This window comes from Adiantum capillus-veneris, chromosome 19, assembly GCF_014529385.1.
Source record: "Adiantum capillus-veneris isolate H3 chromosome 19, ASM1452938v2, whole genome shotgun sequence".
In the NCBI taxonomy this organism is placed as follows: Eukaryota; Viridiplantae; Streptophyta; class Polypodiopsida; order Polypodiales; family Pteridaceae; genus Adiantum; species Adiantum capillus-veneris.
Window position 1 is genome coordinate 121,960,293 of NC_140949.1, and position 22,523 is coordinate 121,982,815.

Below are 22,523 nucleotides of genomic sequence, written 5' to 3' on the forward strand. Positions count from 1 at the left end.
AAACAAGTGATAAAATCATAAGGCCTGCCTACATAAGTTATGTATCAATGGCAAAGGAGAGACTGCTTTTGAGGAAGGGATGCAATCCATAGACAAAGAGAAAAAAATGCACCTCTAGTGCTGCACGACCCCTTTCACCACTCAATGCAAAATAGTACATCAAGGGTGACATCAAATGATCAAAAACTCAACTTCATTAAGGATAAACATGTTGTGAGCATGGAACACCAATGTTCAAAAAGTCCCTCAAGGAGAAAAGATAAACCTATTTTGTGGACACCCCCGTTGTTAGTGCAATACCATTGAAGATTCCAAATCAAATGTAAATGGTTGTCATATCATGAAGAAATTGAAAGATGGAACGCCGGGCCTAATTTAAAAGGTTGTGTGTCTCTCCTCTCCTTGAGGCAAGTGTTGGAGAATCGTTTACGTTGCCAAAGCGGTGAAGCTCCTCTCTCTCTCTCTCGCTTTTTGTCTGTTGCAATGGAAATGATTTTCTCTCTCTAAAACCTTCTAGTGAGGGTGTTTATCTCTCTCTCTCTCTCTCTCTCTCTCTCTCTCTCTCGCTATCTATTTATTTAGATCTATTTTTATGCATCCGTGTGTGTTTTGCTATGGCGCCTGTCAAGTGGAGCACTGGAAAGCGAGTCGATCTAGGCAGGCGAGCATGTTGTGTGTGTGTCTTGGGGGATGAATGAGTAATAGGTGTGCAGGAGAAGCGGTTGTAGTTGCCACAGCTCAGGGCATGGATGTTCAGAGTAGAGCGCGATCGACGTTGATGTGGTACTGTAGGATAGGGCATCGGAAATTTGATTCGGGGTATCAGATTTTTTGATGCTTTAGATTGAACGTACGCTTTCGATTGTAATAGACATAGAACTCTGCATATGCTGCTACATAGGTGTATGCACAAGTTCAGCATCGTCGAGTGCATGACCAATAGCCAAAGCATTGTTGCCCATGTAGGCTATGGGTGCATGAGGAGCTTCCAAGTGGTGGGGGATTCAGTACATGCCTTGTTGTCTTAAAGTTTAAAAATCACATCTCCATTTCATTATTTAATGTCATCATGATCGAATACTTTGTCTATTCATCGAATGACCACTACCCCATTAGATACCATACCTTCAGCACTAAAGGGCACAAGCGGTGGGATCTACGACAGGGGAACTAAGACACGCAGATCGAGACACACGCAGCCGTCGGATGACCCACAAGTAAACCAAGACACAAAAAGTAAACTTGGACAAGCAGGGAGCCTGTCCGCTTTTACTTATCATGCATATGTTTCCCATCGTGGTCAACATATGCACACGAGAGGCCTGGATAGGCAACAAACCTTGTATGGCCCTCACCCCGGTTCAAATCCCAGGCGCGACATCGGACGTCCATTTTTCTTAGCCCTTAAATATCCTTGAGATTCGTGCGCACGGCCCCCCATCATTTGGCCTCATTAAACTTCCCGTGGGGTTTAGTGTTGAGGATACCATACGTCCTCAATTCTGAAAGAGGAGTATTTTTTTTTTCCTTGTATAAAGGACAAAGGCGATAAAGATGCCTTCTCTTTTTGCTGACCAAAATAGAAAAAAAGGTTGAGTTATATTTTCAAACATTTTTTGCCTAGCAAAAAATGTTGATTGGTTGAAATAAAATAGTGGGCACTCATTTAAATGAAGAGTGTGTAAATTTAATGATGGACATGTCTTCAGTTTTGAAATATGAAACGAATGCTCATTTACCAAGGAAAAGATTTTGGGTTGCGGCCTGCCTTTAAATTTGAAAGCATGAAACATGGAAGCCTGAAAAAGGGCATATTATTTTAGACAAAAAAACAAAAATTTCCATTGGTGCCATGTGGGTTAGAACAAGTATAATATCCCGATGGGGTTATTTAAATGAGAGAGATATGTGGTGTTGAGGAATGATCAGGTCACACAAATGTGATATGATGAAAACTTTTGGTTTGGAGTTTAATAAAGCAAAAGATATCTCTCTCTCTCTCTCTCTCTCTCTCTCTCTCTCTCTCTCTCTCTCTACATGTAACATTTAATAGCCTAGTAAATTGTGTGTAGCGGAAAATAATAGACATAGTGAGCATTTTATTAGAATAGATTCCTAATGAGCATAGCAAGAGTGCTTGGATGGAGAGAGCAACAAAAAGCATAACACCTAGTTAGATAGGCATGAACAATACTTCAATGAAGAAAGAAATTAAGCTATTGACAACACGTGAGGACCGGATTTACATGGAGCCGGTCTCCCCTCCAAAAGGCTTTGTATTATAGGTTTCCCCCATCAAGGGAGACATTTTACAATACAATTCTTTGTGTTCCTTCAGTAACTAGCTAGTGCAATGAAGATGGAAACATCAAGCACTAAGCAAACACTTATAAAACACAACATCAATTCCAATCAAGTTTGCGGAGACGATGTCTCTCAAACACCAAGTACAGCTTGTCACTCTACTATGGAAGATTGATAAGACTAATGTGCAGACATGCTTGTGGCAGCTTAGGCTCTCAAGCGCCAAATGGATTAGTCATCCATTCTAGAACGATGTCATAGGGTAAGATAGGGATCCTCTACCCGCTAGAAAAGGACTAATGAATAGGCTTTATCTTCTTTACCCCATAGTCGAGGACGACTATGATTTCAAGAGAGAGGTAATGTCATAATAACTAATATCTAATTCTCCTAAATGATTTCGCATGTTAAACTGATCATTTAATATGGGAAAGTACCAGGGGAGAAAAAGCTAAAACGGCCACAGTAGGGATCCAAAGGAGGGAAAGTAGGGATCCAAAGGGGGGGCCATCTGCAAAAGAGCAATGTGCAACAATGGGCTTCAAAGACCCTAAAGTTCCGCCCATTAAGACTTCCAAAATGCCAAGGTTCCAAAATTCAAAGGTTATGTCCAATGGTCCAACCCTAGGGAAAATTGGATGGTTTAGTGATGACCAAAAAGTCTTTCATGGCTCCCAAAGAGGAGGGGGCGAGCCCTAAAGGTGGGGAAGAGAGAGAAGCTTGTGAGAGAACACACACACACACACACTCAAAGGCTTCTGTTTATACAAAGGGCATAATGGACACATGTAAGCTCCCTGGGCCAATTGCCCAAAGTGCACTCAAATCCTATTGGATGGCCATAGAGGTGGACCAATGAGAATTAGGCTAGAGCAAATCTAGTTTAATTCATTTGAAAACACTTGATAAAAGAACCAATAGAATTAAACTCTCTAGAAGACTATTGGACAGTCTCCCAAGGGGTCCAATGAGCATTCAGCAGCCCAATGGCTTGCCTGATTCCTATTGGCTAGAAGACAAAGGGGTCCAATGAGAGTTTAGTTGCATTATTACCTAAAGCTCTCACAAAAGGGGAAAAGGGGACACATGTCACAAGGCTATCACTTATGCTTCTCAATTTTCATTGGCTAAGCTTTGCAAGGTCCAATGGGATGCCAGCATGAGTAATTTGCAAGAGGAGTCGACCAAGAGAGAGAGGGGGCTAATTTTGGCAAGGCATTATCACACACACACACTCACACAATCTCATGTATGAAGCAAGAAAACTCTCTCTCTCTCTCTCTCTCTCTCTCTCTCTCTCTCTCTCTCTCTCTCAAGCTTTAACAGAAAGCTCATCACCTACTCCAAGCTTGTGAGAAGGGAGGCCTACACCAACAACTCTTGGCTTTGTGATGCAAATCCAACCAAGAGCCAAGCTTCAATGCATGCCCATCTCCTCTACCATGCTGATTACTAAACTATGCTAAGCTATTATGAGTGATTAGGTGAGGAGATATACTTCTTTCTCGGTAGACTACTCCTTCTTCCTCTCAATCTACTCTCATACCCCGCTAGCTCTCACCATCTTTGAAGGTGTGTGAGGTCTTGGGTCTAAGATGGTGAGGGAATTGATGTTGTGTTTTATAAGTGTTTGTTTAGTGCTTGAAGTTTCCATCTTCATTGCACTAGCTAGTTACTGAAGGAACACAAAGAATTGTATTGTAAAATGTCTCCCTTGATGGGGAAAACCTATAATACAAAGCCTTTTGGAGGGGGGATCGGCTCCATGGAAATCCGGTCCTCAACTATTGTCAATAGCATTTCTCTCTCTTTTGAAGTATTGTTCATGCCTATCTAACTAGGTGTTATGCTTTTTGTTGCTCTCTCCATCCAAGCACTCTTGTTATGCTCATTAGGAATCTATTCTAATGAAATGCTCACTGTCTATGCTATTTTCCGCTACACACAAGTTACTAGGCCATTAAATGTTACACGACACATTCTGAAATTCTCTTTGTCTTGATGTTGGAGCTGAACTGCAACTACCCGTCTCTGCCCTATTCAAGAGACAATATTTTTTTTTCGATTGGGGATGGATAGGCTGCAGCCGCCCATGGTCACTCAAGGAGGGGGCCAAATGCAGAGAGGTCGGGATGGTTGTTTCTGTGCTACCGATGCACAAGGTCAAGACACGCTTCTCCGAGTGAGGAGTCCAACTTAGAATACCGAAGAGGGGGAGCATGTGGATGTGTGTGTGTATGTTGCTGGTTGGAATTGTATGGCATGTGGGTGCATCAGATCCGGATACAGTCTCTGACTTCCAGGAGAATGCAATGATATTTACCTTCAGACTCAGTTCAAAGACATTTTCACCAATGGGTATGTTACTTTTGACAGGTTTGGTGGTGTAGAAGAACTCCATACAAATGCGCGAGGTTGATGCGTCCACACCAAGGACCAGATGTGAGGAGCATGCTCTGCAAGGTTGGGGAGCGGGCGGCCACCAGCAAACGCAAAGCAGACATCTCTTCCTCTTTATTGAAAGGATGAAAAGTTGTTTCATTAAAGTTCTCTCTCTCTCTCTCTCTCTCTCTCTCTCTCTCTCTCTCTCTCTCTCTCTCTCTCTCTCTCTCTCTCTCTCTCTCTCTCTCTCTCTCTCTCTCTCTCTCTCTCTCTCTCTCTCTCTCTCTAAAAGTCCCCCAACAAGCAAAGTCGCTCCTCTACCCACCGAAGTCGCTCCTCTGCCCACCTACCTATCAACTATATCTAGCCTAACAAATAGCCCAAACATTCTCGAGCCATCCTTGGTAGGCTCTCACTTGCTCAAGCAGCTGCGTCTTATGAGGAGGGAAATCATGATCTGCAAAGGGCCGAGTGTAGGGAAGGATCACAAAGGGTAGTTTGTCATCAGAAATATTCCTCTTCTATATGCTGCATGAATCTATACTATAATAAAAGGGGGAGGGATTTTGCCCCCCCCCCCCCCCCCCCCCCCCCCCGCCCCGCCCTTTACACGTGGCGCGTTCTCTTTGATCCAGCTTGTGTACACTACAACTCCAGCTACACAGACACACATTGTGCAAATTGAGAATGAGAGAGAGAGAGAGAGAGAGAGACATTGACTGTCCTAGGAGCCGGGAGTCACGCATATAAAGCAGGTACAATCGAGAGCTCAGGAGTCAGACCCAGCTAAGTTAGAGGCCTCAATACACGCACATCATAGCAGGCAGAGCCAAGCTAAGGCGGCAACCTAGCACAAGATCGAGAGAGAGAGAGAGAGAGAGAGAGGGGGGGGGGGAGCAAGACTCCTCTCTCTATGTCGGTAGCAAATAGACAATGTCTGCGAACGCTGTGAGAGAGAGAGAGAGAGAGAGAGAGAGAGAGAGAGAGAGAGAGAGAGAGAGAGAGAGAGAGAGAGAAAGTGGGTGGCATCCTTGGCTTCAACACAAGTGGTTCTAGCTCGATCAAATGATTTTCGGCATGCTCCTGGCCAGCATTACAGTATTATAACCTTCTATACTATAATAAAAGGGGGAGGGATTCTGGTCCCCCCCTTTACACGTGGCGCGTTCTCTTTGATCCAGCCTGTGTACACTGTAGCGCCGGCTACACAGAGACGCACCTGAGAGAGAGAGAGAGAGAGAGAGAGAGAGAGAGAGAGAGAGAGAGAGAGAGAGAGAGAGATTGACTATCCCAGGAGCCGGGTGTCACGCATATAGAGTAGGTACAGCCAAGAGCTCAAGAGTCAGACCCAGTTGAGTTAGAGGCCTCAGTACAAGCACGTCATAGCAAGCAGAGCCGAGCTAAGGTGGCAATCTAGCACATGCCCGAGAGAGGTAGCGAGACTCCTCTCTCTGTGCCGGCAGCAAATAGCCAGTGCCTGCGAACGTTGTGTGTGTGAGAGAACATTGAGAGAGAGAGAGAGAGAGAGAGAGAGAGTGGGTGGCATCCTTGGCTTCAACACAATGGGTCGAGCTCGATCAAATGATTTTTGGCATGCTCCTGGCCAGCATTACAGTAGTATAACCTTTGGCTAATGTTTGCATACCGGCCTTCTGAGTGCTGAAAGGGCCTGTCGGTGCTGGAGAAGACGATGAGGCCAACATTGGCATCGCACAGAACCGAGAGTTCACATGCCTTTTTCACCACCCCCATGCGCCGCTTTTGCAGAAGGTCGCTTGCCGACGGAGAGAGAGAGAGAGAGAGTCTTAATTTTTGCAGCGGCGACGAGTGATCGCAAGGAGAAAAGGAGAAATTCCCCTCCAAAATAGAGAAAAATAATCCCTATGTACACCTGCAATGGTGGCTCCTCATGGGGCACCTGCCAAATAGCTAATTGCAAAATCCCAAAAAAATAACCTAATTTTTGAAAATCTCCTCTTGGCAAATTCAAGGAGAGAGAGCCTTAATTTTTGTCGGTGACCAGTGTTCGGGAAAAATGTGTCTCGGCTTAATATCGTGTCGTTTTCAATATTAAAAATGTCATTTATAAGCAAGGAGATCGCTAGAAAAGGAGAAATTCCCCTCCAAAATAGAGAAAAATAACGCTCTTTTTATCTCCCTATGTACACCTGCAATGGTGGCTACTCATGGAGCAACTGCCAAATGGCTAATTGCAAAATCCCAAAAAATAACCTAATTCTTGAAAATTTCCTCTTGGAAAATTCAAGGAGAGAGAGCCTTAATTTTTGTCGGTGATCAATGTTTGGGAAAAATGTCTCTCGGCTTACTATCGTGTCGTTTTGAATATCAAAAATGTTGTTTATAAGCAAGGAAAAAAAGGAGAAATTCCCCTCCAAAATAGAGTAAAATAATGTTCTCTATATCTCCCTATGTACACATGCAATGGTGGCTACTCATGGAGCAACTGCCGAATGGCTAAGAGCAAAATCCCAAAAAAATAACCAAATTTTTTAAAATTTCCTCTTGGCAAATTCAAGGAAAGGAATTTTGTATGTTTAAAAAAATGATTTTGTTTTAACACTGTCAATGACTGTCCAACACAAATGGTGTGCGTGTGTGTGATGGAGATGGTTAGATGTAGGGGGCGGGAGAATTGCGCCGAAGGTGTAGCCGTTGTAGATAGGAAACGAGACAGAGAGCGAGCGATTCTGTTAATGCTTCAAATTGGAGAGAAATGAAATTATATATTTGAGGCATTTTGCACGTTTATAGTGTACTCAAACCCCATGTGCTGCTTGCAGATTGTCACCTACTGAGAGAGAGAGAGAGAGAGAGAGAGAAGAGAGAGACTTTTCACCGGCGACCAGTGTTTGGGAAAAATGTGTCTCGGTTTAATATCGTGTCGTTTTCAATATCAAAAATGTCGTTTGAGAGCAAGGAGAAAAGGAGAAATTCCGCTCCAAAATAGAGAAAATAATGCAAAATCCCATATAAAAAACCTAATTTTTGAAAATTTCCTCTTGGCAAATTCAAGGAAAGGTTTTTTTTATGTTTTAGAAGATGATTTTTTCCGAACACTGTCGGCGGCTGTCCAAGCACAAATGGTGTGTGTGTGTGATGGAGATGGTTAGGCGTAGGGGGCGGGACAATTGTGCCGAAGGTGTGGCCGCCGTAGAGAGGAAGCGAGACGGAGAGCGAGCGATACTGTTAATGCTTCAAATTGGAGAGAAATGAAATGATATATTATGGGAATTTCACACGTTTATAGTGTACTCAAACCCCATGCGCCGCTTGTAGAAGGTCACCTGTCTCACGGGGAGAGAGAGAGAGAGAGAGAGAGAGAGAGAGAGAGAGAGAGAGAGAGAGAGAGAGAGAGAGAGAGAGAGAGGGCCTTTCACCAGCGACCAATGTTCCGGAAAAATGTGTCTAGGCTTAATACCGTGTCATTTTCAATATCAAAAATGCCATTTGAGAGCAAGGAGAAAAGGAGAAATTTCGTTCCAAAATAGAGAAAAATAATGCAAAATCCCAAAAAAAAAATCTAATTTTTGAAATTTTCCTCTTGGCAAATTCAAGGGAAGGAATTTTTGTATGTTTTAAAAAATTTGACATTTTCCGAACACTGCCGATGACTGTGAGGTGACCTTCTGCTGTGTGTGTGTGATGGAGGATTAGGCATAGGGGGCGGGACAATCGCGCCGAAGGTGTGGCCATTGCAGAGAGGAAGTGAGACAGAGAGCCCGTCGGAGCTCGAGAAGACGATGAGGCCCACATTGGCATCGCACAGAATCGAGAGTTTATGTGCCTTTTTCACCAATCCCACATTAGAGAGAGAGAGAGAGAGAGAGAGAGAGAGAGAGAGAAGAAGAAGAAGAAGAAGAAGAAGAAAATTTTAACATCATAGGAAACTATCCAAGAGACCTTAAAGATCTATCCCACAAGGCCCACATTGGGGGGAGAGAGAGAGAGAGAGAGAGAGAGAGAGAGAGAGAGAGAGAGAGAGATGAAACAAAATGAAGTAAAATGTTCTATCCATGCCTCCAAAAGGCAATTATGATCTAAAGTGTGTGTGTGTGTATATATATATATATATATATATATATATATATATATATATATATATATATATATATATATATATAGAGAGAGAGAGAGAGAGAGAGAGAGAATACTTTTCTTGATTTGCTTTATGAAAATTTGAGGGTAAGAGGGGCCATGCCGCAGCCGAAGGCGCACCGTTTTACTAGTTAGTGTAAAGAGTCGAAGCTTCTATTAATGACGCTCTGAAATATGTGGTCTGATGTAGGCTGCAACATGACAGGCCACGATGAATAACAGGCTGCTTCGCATTGATAAATACCTTTCTTAGATCATAGTCTTTAATTACACTCTGATGCAAAGACATATATTACACTATCGTACACTAAAATTATTCCTACTCACTAAAGCCTCAATGCCCCTCAATTATGGTCCTCCCTCTGAAACTGAGAGTAGTGCTTGCGGGCCACTTTGTATGTAGTACTCCTTCTGGATGTGTGTTTGAGAATTATTGTTTCATATTTTTGGTGTACACGATGTACTTTTATGTGATGTCTAGGGTGTGTTGTCTTTGTATTGCATGATCTGATCAATTAGCTCAAAATCTTTCATGCGGCTGCCGAATTGAGCACATGAGTTGAGTGCTGGATAGAGTATCTCACAAGTATTTAAAATGCTCCTAATTGTACCATTGTAATCTTCAACTTTTCTTTACTTGTAATCTCCATATGGCCTATGGTTGGTACCTTCTTCTTTCTGCAAAGCAACCAAAGTAGTTAGTCTAATCCTACTTGTTCCAGCATGTGAAACTGTCTATTTTAGGTCACTGTGATTGAGTGAGGAAATCATTTTTTTGCCTGTAGGGTTATAGGCCTGAGGTTGTCATGGTTGTGGCTCGACTCATGGCTTCCCTCCATCACCTTCATTTTCTCCACTGCCTCGTCAATTCTAAATAGCACTACATACTATCTAACGTGGAGTTATTTGTTGGCCCCCCACATTCCACATGCCAGCTATCCCCCAACCTCACATCAAAGAGACTCACCTCTTTGCAGGAAGAGAAGGCGAGTTGCCCAAAAGAAGAATTCCCGATTGAGAAGAAGGTGATACAAGTGGGAGTGAGCAAGAGAAGCCACCAATATCCCATACAAACCCATATACCAACATTTGACATCAATCTTGAAGAGGTTGAAATTCAGGGAGACATCAGATTTCAATGTAATGAAGTGGAAGAGCTGAAGATAGATAAAGACATAATGTGTGCTACTGATGAGGATAATGTGATGAATCAATTTTTGATGAATCTTGATGAGGAGTATTTGACAGGTGATAGTCCGGGAGGTGTTTGTGTTGATGGAGAAGAGTTTTTTGGAGTTTTGAAGACTGAAAGCCAATTTCTAGGAGTGGATATGAGTTATGCAGGTTGTGAAGACAAGGATCTCGACTTTCAGATCCCTGAATTACCAGTTTTAATACCGAAGGTCCCTGATCAGCAGATTACTGATTTGCAAAGAAGTTATGTACATGAACTTGATGAATTTCAAAGTCTTGTTCTTTCTCAAGCGGAGATGATCAATAATCTGCAAAGTTTTAGAATTCAGGTCCCTAATCAGCTGATTACTGATTTGCAAAGAAGTTATGTACATGAACTTGCTGAATTTCAAAGTCTTGTTCTTTCTCAAGCGGAGATGATCAATAATCTCTCATTAGAGCTAGAGAATGAGAAACATTCAAGTATGGTTGCAGCAAATGAAGCGCTTTCCAAAATCAGTCAACTTCAAGAAGAGAAGGCATCATTGATGGTGGAGATTTCTCAGGTTCAAACTGAAGCCGACTTGCATATTTCTTACTGTTATGAAGTTCATGATGCTCTTAAGCAAGTTGTTTTGGATAAGGATAATCAAATTGAGGACTTGAAGCTTCAACTTACTCAAATCAAGAATATAAAGTCTTCTTCAAATCTTGATGTTACAGAAGGTTTCTTGAATGATGATGTTGTTATCAATTATCTTTATGATGTTGGTGCTTTTACAAATTCAGTCATGGATATTGGAAGTCCATTTTTTTTCAATGAAGTTCATTTTACTGATGATATTCTTGATGATTTATACCAAGTTTCTGATGACAATGGTTTTGTTGACGCTGAGGAGATGGTTTTGACTGATGATTATGCAAGTATTTTGCAAGTTCCTGATGATGGAGAAGTGGGTTTTCCTGAAGATGGTTCTACATTCCTATGTGATGTTGTTGATGGAGGAGATGATGTTGATATTCTTATATCTCATTGGTTTTATATCTTCATGCTTGATGACATAAGGGAAGTTTTTCAGGGAGCAGAAGTCAAAAGTTTTCAGTTTCTGGGAGATATTACTGATTGGACAGTTTTGCAGCTACCCAGTGGATTTCTTTATGTTTTTGAGAGGGGATGTGAGCAAGCCATCTTGGTGGTGTTTTTTATGTGTGAAGGAGATTTCAACTTCTTACTTTTAAGCCTTGAATCAGATCAGTTTGATGAAGAAGCAGATCAGTTTTAGTGTTTCTTGAATCATAATTTTCAGGATAATCAGTTGTTTTGGCATATAAAGTCTAAATCAGGTTTCCTAGTGCTTCATCTACATGTAGAGATATTGGATGTGTTCAAGAGGCAGTGTCTAATGGTTGCAAACTTTGCATCCTACCTTGAATCTTTCTTCATTCTTCTTGAAGGGAAAACTGTACCTGAACCTGAACCTGACCTTGAACCTAGACCTAAACCTGCTTACTGAATTTGGATATGTACTTGAATATGAAAATGGGCTTAAAGACCTGAAATCACTTGAAGAAGAGGAGAGTTTTCTACTTTGTAGAAGGTATTTCAATTCAAGAGATGTGGAGAAAATGAAGACTGAAATGATGGAGTACATGAAGGGAGTTTGGGAGAAAATCAAAGTCATGGTGTATGATGTGGTCAGTAAGCCATATCAGATCTTTGCAGAAGAAGAAGAAGCCAAAGAGGAGAATTTGTCACTACTACAGAGGCAGTATGATGAGTTGAAACAGTAGTTTGAGCAGTTTGCAGAAGCAAGAGGATCAGCACAAACATGATGAACCTAAACAATAGAGTGCTCAGGGTGATATTGTAATTATGGAGCAAATTGATACTGAAGTTCAGGTACAGTTCGCTAAAGTTGCAGTCATAGTTCCAATTGCAGGTGGACCACAAAAATTTAAAGATCCAGTATTGTCTATTATTGATGAGATACTCAGTGTAGAGGATGCTGAGGTTCCAATGAAAGCAGTGGAAGTTCAGGATACAGTTCATTTGGAAGTTCAGTCTGCAGTTCAAGAAGCAGTTCAGGATGAAGTTGCAGTTATAGTTCTAGATATACAGGTTGATGATACAGAGGATCAACAGAACCTGGAAGATCTTTTGTTGAAGAGTGTTGAAGCAATGTCTGAAGATCTAGGTATTGATGCTACATTACTTGAAGCTACTCAGGATATGGAGGAACAGTCAGGAGATCCTGTTGAAATTGAAAATTCAAGTCTTCAGGGACAGTAGCCAAAAGAACTTTATTTCGATTTTCAAGCTTTTTTTGTCAAGGGATGTTGTGGGTTCTCACAATGTTTGAGAAACATTGCCCACCAGGTGTTAGAGCCTGATCTGTCAGGACATTCAAGGTATTATCTTTTTAAACTGTAATTAAGATATTGACTTTTAAACCTTAGGGACATCTTTACACAAGTACTTATATTTTGGGTAGTTATACGAATACTGGGAATGTCTCATGGCGTGAGGCAGTTTTTGCGATGTACCTGTCGATGCAGTTTCGCTATCTCCTGACTCTGTATTGCTGTTTTGTTGGGATGTTTGATGATGATTATGAATACATAGTGATGGCAATACCTTTTCCTCTCTATTATGGTGTTTCCTGTTAATTTACTTTGCAGTTCCGCATGTCAATGATCAGTTTATTGTACTTGCTTCCTTGTAAACTGCATGTTTCTGCATTGAATACTTGTTAGGACTGTATGCCCCTAACAACAAGTCTTGCTGCAAGGATTGCTGCTATTAGAGTTGTTTTGCCTACGACAGAACAATCTCGTTGGGATGTAAAGGATGCGCAGGCTCATGCGTTGATTGCATTGTCTGTGAAGCGCACCATTGTTCCTCACATTCATTTAGCAAAATCTGCAAAACGGGCTTGGGATATTCTAGCAGGTCTTTATGCAAGCCGCAATGACGCTAAATTTGCTTTGGTGCGTAAAGAGCTGGAATTGAAGATTATGCATGAGGAAGATGATATGGACACTTTCCTTGTTGGTGTCAAGGATATCAATGAGCAACTTATTTCTGCAGGTGAAGTCATTTTAGACAGTTTCCTTGTGCAGACTGTTCTTGATGCCTTACCAGATTCATACCAGACTTTTGCTAGTACTTGGAGACTAATGACCCAAGGAAATATTGAAGTTGTCAAGTTTGATGCATTATGCACATTGCTATTGCAAGAGTCACTTTCCAGAAAAAACAGGACTAGGCAGCATGCAGTTGAACAAGCTTTTATTTCTTCTCAAAGAAAGGGTGGTAACAGCAATGTAGCCACTTCTTATGGTTCTGCTACGAGCGGCAAAACTTATGTTCCTAATGCTTCTGCTGATAGCAATTCGTCTGGAAATTCTTGTGATAAGGGCAAAAAAAAGATGCGTTGCCATTATTGTAAAGCTAATGATCACTTGATCAAGCAGTGTCCTAAGTTGAAGGCCAAAGAGGGTAAGAAGAAAGAGGGTGGTTCCACTGCAAATGCTGGCTCCACTAAAAATGCAGCCATTGTTGAGTCTTCTGTGAAAGGAGACTGTGATGCTGATGTTGATGCAGAATGGGCTTTTAGTGCAGAGTGCACTTACAATCCCGTTGTCCATGATGAATGTATGTCATTTGTTGCAGATTCACATGTGTGGTATTTTGATAGCGGTGCTACAAAGCACATTACCTCACATCGTGAATTGTTCACCTCTCTTGAGTCTGTCCTCATGGGAATTCAATCACTTGTGCCAACAATGCCTCTTATCCAGTTCAGGGGGTTGGAAAGATTCTGCTTGCTGCTGCAAATGGTAGTTTTTTCACACTTGTTGATGCACTTTATGTACCTGCGATCAAGAAGAAGTTTTTGTTTGTATCCGCACTTGCTAGACTTGGACTTGTAGTCAAATTTGTGGATGACAGATGTACATTTCATGATCTCAGTTTTGGTGATGAAATTGTTGCATCTGGCCTTTTGTGCCGTGGGTTGTATAAGCTCACTTTGTATGACAAATGTAGACAAAATTTTGCAAATGCAGTTGCTGATTCAAGGGCTATTTCAGATGCAAAACTTTGGCATGCACGTTTTGGGCATCTGAATTTTGCCAGTTTGCTGTGTTTGCAGAAATCATTAGGAAAAATATGAACCCTCTAGGGGCCCTTTGGGATTAAGGTTAATTAGAGGCCAACCAATAGGGAGAGGGTGGTGGACACACTCTATACCCTCAAAAAGGTACGGGGACAAGGTAGCCTTACACCTCTTAATGGCCTCTTACCTAGTGAGAAGGTAAGGGAGGTGGCTAGGAGAAAGGGAGGGGGGGGACCACTTTGACCTTTTTTCCCCCACTTTTTGGCCCGGATTTAAAAATACACTAAAAATTTCAAATTTTCAAATTTCAAGTTTTCCCTCCTTAAAAGGTCCCCTAACCTATTTCATGGTCAAAAAAGTATTTTTGACCTCCAAAAGTCAAAAACGTGCACTAAAAAATTCCAAAAAATTAAATTTTTTCAAAAAATTTCAAAACATCATTTTCCACCCTCCAAAGTCTTTCCAAACCTATTCTATAGCTAAAAGTGATTTTCTATCTCTACAAACCCTTTTCCAAGCTATCCATGGCTGCAACAACCACATGCACCCCCTATAGTCCAACATTATCTCTCTACTAGCTTTCTCCCATCTCCATTGTAGCACCAAGCAAGCTTCTTCCCCATCTCTTCCCCTTGCCCACCACATAGTTCCACACCAAGCTAGCTCCTCTCCCTTCTCTCACCTCCATTACAGCATGAAACAAAATTCTCCTCCTTCTACTTTCATTCACTCGCACTACATGGAAACCTCTACTCCCGAAGGTGGAAAAAGCATCAACTCACATGACTTGCATACCACAAGAACAGGAGGTGTGAATAGTGCATGGGAATTGCAAGGATTCATCTCCAACATAAAGATAGAATGGTGAGAAAACTACTCTTGTAGCTTACATTCAGAGCTTAAGATCATCTCCATCTTTAAGTTTATCATGCTGGAGGGAATTAACCTCTTTATGGCTTTCAATGTTTAGGCTTCACACCTCATAACATTGGGTGGTGCTATTTTGTTGATTGCTTTGGTGCGCCATCTATAGTTTTGTAGCATGTGATTGAGTCTCACAATGTAAGTAAGTTGTGTTATCTATGGAGAGTTATCAAAGATTTTTCTTATAATTTATTCTTTGTATAGTTGTCATTAGATTATTAGAATGATATCATTTTGTACTTTATAACTTTGTGCTCACATAATCTGTTGTTTACTTACAGAGTCAACTTGTTTTGAGAGGACATGAGCAAGCAACCATGTGCAGAGATGAAAATCACCCTATTTTTGTTCCGTGAGGAACCTTTCACTACCGTGTTAAAAGATTTTGATAAGAATAGTAGGATTTTTGTAGAATCTTGAACCAATAGGTACTCTCTAGGAGCTCTTAGAAAAGCCATCACTATAGTACTACTATCTTCCCTAGTGTCATAGACACACAAATACTCGTGTATATGAATCTCTAGATGAGAAAGACAAATACTTGTAAGAGAAGCCTAACAGCAACAACATTGTCTCCATTTGTAATTATTTTTATGAGGCTGGATTCCTCTATAAATGCAATATAAATATTTCTTTTTGTTAAATGGTGTCGCACTGAGTGAGAGTATTTTATTTAGATTACTGGAGTTTCATACAGATTTGAGAAATATTGTTGATTTTTTTGGATATTCTGATTTGTCTGTAAGATGTTTGAAGTTTCAAGTCTTAATCATTCCACCATGAAGAAATTCATGCAATATTTTGATTTCAGTTTAATCACTAATGGTTATTCTTATTAAGTGGATCATAACCTTTGTCAAGATGTCCTCATTTGGGGATGTTGAATATATATCAATAGCAACATTTCAAAAGTTGAGAAAGCTAAATTCTTGCTTTCCAAAATGTTATTGTTTCCATACTATTCCTATGCCAAGCTTGACTTAGAGAAATGACAACTTGAGATGGAGATGTAGATATATAGGGGTGAATTATTATTGATTCTTGTTTCATCATATATATTATAAAGCCTTTGAGTTCCACCTTTTTGAGTAGTGTTGACAAGTTTTTGGTATCAAATCTTCTTAAATATCCCTATTCATTCGCTATTGGTAGCTATTTATTTGGTATTGTTAAAGATCATACCAATAGCTATCACCTTGTGAACTTAATTGTTGAATTGCGGATTTGATTTTTACTATGTAGCTCATTTGGATAGAGAAAGTGTAAACATAAATTATAGATACATGCATTGTTAACATAGAAGATATGTATCACTCGAACCTATATAACTGCTAATCAAGAAACCTTTGGTCGGATACTATAACAATAGGGGTCACATGTGGTTTTAAATACCAAAGAAATGGCTTAACCAAAATATTTCCAAGAACACGAGGTGAACACAAGGAAGTAAAAATTGGCTCCTTGTTTGGTTGATTTCTAGTGCTAAATGTTCTGAGTGCACAAAATTTGTGAGGCCTTTGACCTTGCGAGTTCACTAAAGTATATGTAACATAGCACATGTGTTCAACGTAAGGGAATTTATATTCTTGTAAAGTTACAGAAACATGTGTAGGTAAGGCCTATAAGGGCTACTTTCAATCCATTGTGGTGAACGGACATAATATAGGAAAATTTGACATAGTGAATACTCCGGACATCAAACACTACAACTCTATCTCATGGCCATACATTAAAACAAAGCCCCTATTTGTCATTTTGAAACCCCAGAGACCCTCAACAAGAGGGACCACAACGGCGCGTAGAATGCCCATCCAAGCACAAATAGGGACCAAGATATTTCCAAGAACAGGGGATGGACACAAGGAAGTAAAAAATGGTTGATAAGCATGATACAAGGTTTAGGTATCTGCCATTTGGGGGGGGGAGGGGTTGCTATGAACACATTAAACTGCCTAGTTCTATCTCATGGACATGCATTAAAAAAAGCTTGTACTTGTCATTTTAGGGCCCAGGGACCCTCAACAAGAGGGGCCACAAGGGCGCGCAAACTGGCCATCCAAAAATTTTGATGGCCAGTTTGCGCGCCCTTGTGGCCCCTCTTGTTGAGGGTCCCTGGGCCCTAAAATGACAGTACAAGCATTTTGGATGGCCAGTTTGCGCGCCCTTGTGGCCCCTCTTGTTGAGGGTACCTGGGCCCCTAAAATGACAAGTACAAGCTTTTTTTAATGCATGGCATGATACAATGTTTAGCTATTTGCCATTGTGGGGGGGGGGAGTTTGCTATGAATACATCAATTTTCCCAACTCTATCTCATGGCTATGCATCAAAAATTTTGGATGGCTGATTTGCGCGCCCTTGTGGCCAAATTTTGGATGGCTGATTTGTGCGCCCTTGTGGCCCCTCATGTTGAGGGTCCCTGGGGACCTAAAATGACAAGTACAAGATTTATTTTTATGCATGGCATGATACAATGTTTAACTATTTGCCATTGTGGGGGGGGGGAGTTTGCTATGAATACATCAATTTGCCCAATTCTATCTCATGGCTATGCATCAAAAAAAGCCTGTACTTGTCATTTTAGCGCCCCAGGGACCCTCAACATGAGGGGCCACAAGGGCGCGCAAATCAGCCATCCAAAAATTTTGGATGGTTGATTTGTGCGCTCTTGTGGCCCCTCATGTTGAGGGTCCCTGGGGCCCTAAAATGACAAGTACAAGATTTATTTTTATGCATGGCATGATACAATGTTTAGCTATTTGCCATTGTGGGGGGGGGAGTTTGCTATGAATACATCAATTTGCCCAATTCTATCTCATGGCTATGCATCAAAAAAAGCCTGTACTTGTCATTTTAGGGCCCCAGGGACCCTCAACATGAGGGGCCACAAGGGCGCGCAAATCAGCCATCCAACAATTAAAATTTTTGGATGGCTGATTTGCGCGCCCTTGTGGCCCCTCATGTGGAGGGTCCCTGGGGCCCTAAAATGACAAGTACAGGCTTTTTTTGATGCATAGCCATGAGATAGAATTGGGCATAAAAATGTATTCATAGCAAACTCCCCCCCCCCACAATGGCAAATAGTTAAACATTGTATCATCATGCATAAAAATAAATCTTGTACTTGTCATTTTAGGGCCCCAGGGACCCTCAACATGAGGGCCACAAGGGCGCACAAATCAGCCATCCAAAATTTGGCCACAAGGGCGCGCAAATCAGCCATCCAAAATTTTTGATGCATAGCCATGAGATAGAGTTGGGCAAATTGATGTATTCATAGCAAACTCCCCCCCCCCCACAATGGCAAATAGCTAAACATTGTATCATGCCATGCATTAAAAAAAGCTTGTACTTGTCATTTTAGGGGCCCAGGGACCCTCAACAAGAGGGGCCACAAGGGCGCGCAAACTGGCCATCCAAAATGCTTGTACTTGTCATTTTAGGGCCCGGGGACCCTCAACAAGAGGGGCCACAAGGACACGCAAACTGGCCATCCAAAAATTTTGGATGGCCAGTTTGCGCGTCCTTGTGGCCCCTCTTGTTGAGGTCCCCGGGCCCCTAAAATGACAAGTACAAGCTTTTTTTAATGCATGTCCATGAGATAGAACTGGGCAGTTCAATGTGTTCATAGCAACCCCTCCCCCCCCCAAATGGCAGATACCTAAACCTTGTATCATGCTTATCAACCATTTTTTACTTCCTTGTGTCCATCCCCTGTTCTTGGAAATATCTTGGTCCCTATTTGTGCCAGGATGGGCATTCTACGCGCCGTTGTGGTCCCTCTTGTTGAGGGTCTCTGGGGCTTCAAAATGACAAATAGGGGCTTTGTTTTAATGTATGGCCATGAGATAGAGTTGTAGTGTTTGATGTCCGGAGTATTCACTATGTCAAATTTTCCTATATTATGTCCGTTCACCACAATGGATTGAAAGTAGCCCTTATAGGCCTTACCTACACATGTTTCTGTAACTTTACAAGAATATAAATTCCCTTCTGTTGAACACATGTGCTATGTTACATATACTTTAGTGAACTCGCAAGGTCAAAGGCCTCACAAATTTACTGAATTTACTGCATTTTTGGCTACTCGTGGGATAAAACACCAATGTACAGTGCCGTATACGCCTCAACAAAATGGTGTTGCTAAGAGGAAAAACAGGTCTCTTACGAAAATGGCAAGATGTTGGTCAAGAGTCAAGCTTTACCACATTCGTTTTGGCTCGAGGCTATCATGTGTGCCACTTATGTACTCAACAAGTGTCCTACAAAAGCGTTGCAGTCTATGACTCCATATGAAGCATGGCATGATAGAAAGCCATCTATTGAGCACATGAACGTTTTTTGCTGTTTGGTTTATGGTTTAGTGCCATAAGTGTAGCGCAAAAAATTGGATGATAAAGCTGTCAAATGTATTTTTGTTGGTTATAGTGCTGAAAGCAAAGGTTACAGGTTGTATCATCCGCAAACAAAGCGTATTTTGGTTTCACGAGATGTAGTGTTTGTGGAAGATTTTGTTCAGCCCTTGTTGTCATGTACTAGAGAAAGTAATGTAAGCTCATAGGACATTTATGACACTTTGTTGCCTCTTTTCAGTGGTGGAAGTTCAAATGTAAATTCCAATGAGGCAAATGTACAGCCTATGGGGGTTTTTGAAAATGTTATAGATCAGATCAGCCTATGACTGATGGAGATGTACATGATGTACTTGATGAGGAAAGGGCTCAAAATGAGCAGGCTAGAGGTATGCCAAAATGGCTGGTGCACACTTTGCGTGACAATAAATTGGATGCACCTTTGTCTAGTCGTACTCGTTCAGGCTCTCGCCATGCATCTTATGCATCAGATTGTTATGCTTTGGTTGTGTCTAGCTTACATGATGTTGAGGAACCTCTGTCTTTTGATGAAGCACAAAATTCAAAAAATTGGATGGCTGCCATGCAATCAAAATATGATGCACTTATAGAAAATGACACATGGACTTTATGTGATTTGCCTCCTGGCAAAAAAGGCCATTGGTACGAAGTGGGTTTACAAATTGAAACGCAAGCCAGATGGTGAGATCGATCGCCATAAGGCTCGACTTGTTGCAAAGGGTTATGCACAACAAAAAGGCATAGATTATGAAGAGACCTTTGCTCCCACTTGTTGTATGACTACTGTGCGTTTTCTATGTGCATTGGCAGCTCATTTTGGTTGGGATGTACATCAATCAGACATTGTTACTGCTTTCTTGAATGGTGACATACTTGGGGAAGTTTATGTAACGCAGCCTCGCGGTTTTGTCAAGAAAGGACAAGAGGAAAAAGTGTGCAAATGTAAGAAGGCTTTGTATGGGTTGAAGCAATCTCCTCGTGCTTGGTATGAGAAAGCTGACACTCGTTTGGTCAAACAAGGCTTTCGTAACAGTCCAACAGAAAGCGCTTTGTATGTAAAGCATGAGGGTGATGTACTTCTCATTGTGGTTCTTTATGTAGATGATTTGCTGATCACTGGACCAAATGAGAGAGATATTGCTGAATTTAAGGCTGATTTGAATGCTACTTTCAAGATGAAAGATTTGGGGCTATTGCATTATTACTTGGGCATACAGTTTAAGCAGTGTGATGGTGGTATTGCCTTGTGTCAAAAGTTACATAGAGACATTGCTATGTAAGTTTGGACTTGAGGATTGCAAACCTATTGCCACTCCCATGGAAACAGGTTTGAAATTGAGTCTACATGATGCTGGTGATCCTGCAGATGTCACTCTTTACCAAACTGCTGTTGGATGCCTCATTTATGTATGCAACAGGAGGCCAGATATTCAGTTTGCAGTCTCACAGGTTAGCAGATTTATGCATAGCCTAGGGTCTAAGCATTTTTAATGCCCAAGGGGAGATTTTGCCGCCAGACTTACATTTGCTTTTTCGGACTCAGATTGGGCTAGTTGTTTTGAACACGCGAGTGTTCACAAGTGGTTTTTGTTTCAATGCTTGGCAGTTTCATGTTATACATGGTTGAGCAAGAAGCAACGTACTGTGGCCGCTTCGAGTTGTGAGGCTGAGTACAGGGCAGTCTTCACAGCTACGGTTGAGTGTGTATGGCTCAAACACCTTATGGCTGATTTAGGTGTTGGACAGGACACTGCCAACACTATCTACACTGACAGCCAGAGCGCATTGGCAGTTGCGAGGAACCCAATTTCTCATGCTCGCACAAAGCACATTGAGGTGCATTACCACTATGTCAAGGAGAGGCTCTCAGTAGGAGAGATCAGCTTGGCTTATGTGCCAACACAGGACAACGTTGCAGATATTTTCACAAAGGCATTGTCTCGTGAGAAGCTCGAAGCTTTCCGCAAAGATCTGGGCTTACTCCCCTTTGTGGACTGATCATGTCATCAGGGCATGGAACTTCCCTTTACTCATGTGCCAGCTCTCGTGCACCGCATCACTCCAGGGGGGATTTGTTACCATATACATGTGGTAGTGATGTGTGCGAACACATTAGGATCACCGGGGCATTTTTTCCCTCTTTAGGAGGTTTTTTCCCCCGTGCATTGTATATATGCCCATCACTCTAGGGTTATCTATGTGTTTCTCTGCAACCGTAATCCCATCAGAATCCACTTGCATATTTTCCTAGCCATGCCCCTGATTTCCTGGCATCCCATGAAAAGGTGGGCTAGGTCTTCACTAGCTATTCTGCACCCCGAGCAACGATCGAACCCGATGCCTCTTTCTTGTATCTTTACGCCCGTCACAGCAGGGCACCCCACATCACTTTCCATATAAATATCTTCATATAATGAGGCCACCTTGGCTTCCAGATGTTCTCCATGACTCCCTCCCATCGTTTTTTCGTCCAATGCCTCTTCCATAATTTGTTGAGGGGGCTACACCAATTAGCCTTGTGCATTAATGCATGGTAAATGCCTTTAGAGTGTGGTTCCCAAAAGAGGCTACTCCCGGGCCATCTCCAAGCGTCCCATTCAAAGTTGGATTCACAAATTGGCATCACCACCTTATCAAGCTCTTTCATCACCCTGTAGACTAGTAAGATCTCAAAGCCATTCAATTGAAATTGGATGGCTAAAGAGTCAAGAGTTTTCCAGCACTTCCTGTTGCCATCCCATAATTGCTCTAGTTGAACGAGCCCTTTATTATTCACATTCCTGGCCATTTCTATCCAATAGGGGCTTTGTGGCAGCCCCAATATTTTAGAGAGCCAAGGGGACCAGTGCAAAATGGAGTTCTTAAAGTATCTGGTTACTCCCCCCCATTCCAAAACCTCACCTGCACTTTTGCACTTCCTCATCAACTCCCCTGAGAGTCCACCAGATCTAAGATAAGACCACTTCGGGGCGAGAAGTTTGTCGTGCATCACAACTCCCTTCCACTTTCCCCCTTTCGATCTTAGTTTTACGGCATCAATCATTTCCTTGATCATGATAGCCCAAGCTTGGTCCAGTTTAGCCAATGAGACCATAAATTTGGCTCAAAGGGCCTCAGCATGGGATACAGGGTTAA